We start from the raw sequence: 2500 nt of genomic DNA on the forward strand, positions 1-2500 counted from the left end.
ATGCTTTTCAGCCCAAACCTTGGTCCGTACCACAAAAGGAGGGGGAGTATCAATATTCGTCAAAGATACCCACACCTCCAGGTTGGTGGCACAGCACGAAGCATCAGAGACTATCCATGTGCAACTAACAGTGGGTAAAACTGCCTTCCAGTTTATAGCCTGCTGCAGACCACCCTCCCAAACCCAGGAACTCCACTCGGCCTTCCTGAGAACACTGGAAAATATGAAGGTCTCTCCACACACCATTATATTGGGCGACTTCAACTACCCAAACATAGACTGGGAGCATTACTCTAGCTCCAAAACCCTAGCCCAAAGGTTCCTAGAATTTATAAACTCAAATGCTATGGAACAACTTGTTACCACTCCCACAAGAGGGGAAAACATACTGGACCTGATCATCACCAACATTGGGACTCTATGCTCCAGACCAGAAGTGTATCCCTCACTGGTAAGATCAGACCATAAACTAATCTCACTGGATATTCACATCCCGACTCCACCCCCTGCCCTGAAAACCACAGTGAAAAACTTCTCTAAAGCAAATTTCACACTCCTCAAAACCGAGGTGGAATCCTTCAAAGCTCCCGGGCCTGTGGAAAATACGGCCCAGAACACAGAATCCTTTATAAACGCATTCTATGAACACCTTCAGGAATGCATGGATCATGCAATCCCAAATAAAACCAAGACCCAGTCCTCCAAAGGCAGACGTCCTGTCTGGTGAACCCCAGCCATAAACAAACTATACAATAGAAGGAGGAAGCTACTACATGATAGAGCAAAATCCCAAAAAGGGAAGGCATCTCTGATCAGTATTAGCAAAAAACTACGGGCACTCATAAAATCGTCTAAGGCCAGCTTCAATAGAAAAATTGCACAGGACACTAAGGATAATCACAAGGCTTTCTTTAGTTATGTTAGGAACCTGGGTGGGAATTCCCAGACATGCTCAGAATTAGTCCAAAATGACAAAAAAATACACCAAACCCACAGACATTGCCAACATCCTAGCTGACAGGTTCAGCGCAAACTTCTCCCCCCCTCCCCACCAAAAGGGCAAATATCTATCCCAGCAGAGTGCTACCCCCCTGACATCTCAGATGCTCAGGTAAGAGCTGCCCTCTCCAAAGCAAAAAACACAGCATCAATGGGACCAGACAGTGTCCCGGGCTGCATCCTACATGAACTCCAAGAAGAGCTAAACCCAAACATAAAACTACTGTTCAATCTTAGCCTTACTACAGGATATGTACCCAAAGAGTGGCGTGCAGCAACAGTGGTCCCTCTCCACAAAGGTGGTGTCTCAACGGATCCTGGAAACTATTGCCCCATAAGCCTGACTAGCTTAGTCTGCAAAGCTATGGAAAGGATCATCATGGACCTCATAAATAAAGATATTGGGGACCTACAGACACTGGATCCTACCCAGTTCAGCTTTGATAAGGGCAGATCCTGCCTCTTAAAACTGGTTGATTTCTTTGAAACAGTCACCAAGGCCATTGACTAGGGGAAGGTGGTCCACACATCCTACCTGGACCTCGCAAAAGACTTCGATACAATACCCCACTCAAGCATTATAGATAAGCTCACCAGCTTAAATATAAACCCCTATGTCATTAGATGGGTTGTAAACTGGCTCAAGGACAGATCCCACATGGTTAGAATTGCTTGAGCCATGTCAGACTCCAAACCAGTTACAAGTGGCATCCCACAAGGCTCAGTCCTGGGACCTCTCTTGTTCGGTATATATTTCTCTGAGGTACAGGCCAACACGGAAGGACTGTGGCTGACTAAGTTTGCAGATGACTGCAAACTGGGCGCCATAATCGACTCTCCAGCCGACACAAGCATCCTCCAAAAGGGCCTCATAGAAACAGACATCTGGTGCCAGAGCCATGGCCTCAAGCTAAATGCCAAAAAGTGTATAGTCATCCCTTTTGGCAAAAACAAAGTGCCCACAAATTACCACATAGGTGGTAATCCATTAAGTACAGAAGAAGTAATTAGGGACCTGGCGACTCAAGTTGATAGCAATCTCTCATTTGACAACCACGTGGCCAAAGTGGTTAGAAAAACACTTTATATAGCCCACCTAATCATGAAGGGATTCACATCTAGATCAGGGGAGGTCATTGTGCCTCTTTACTCATCCCTCATCAGGCCCATAATTGAGTACAATGCCCCTTCCGGGATGTACCTTACCAGACACCTGCAACAACTGGAATGACCCCAAAAGTACCTCACCAAGAGGGTCATAGGGCTCAAACAGATGCCATATGCTGCCCGGTTAAAGAAACTCCAGCTCTACTCAGTGGCATACCGCCTGCTCAGAGGCGATCTGTGCCTAACGTATAAAGCCATGTCCAACCCGGAATTGATGGACATGCTGCACCTCAGAAAATCCAAATCCCATCGAGCTATGCACTCGAGAGACTTGAACCTCAGCACTGAAATAAATAGGACATGCTGGAGGGACAGATTCATAACCCAGAGACTC

The sequence above is a fragment of the Protopterus annectens genome, chromosome 2.part0 (assembly GCF_019279795.1).
Source record: "Protopterus annectens isolate FY-2018-M chromosome 2.part0, PAN1.0, whole genome shotgun sequence".
In the NCBI taxonomy this organism is placed as follows: Eukaryota; Metazoa; Chordata; order Ceratodontiformes; family Protopteridae; genus Protopterus; species Protopterus annectens.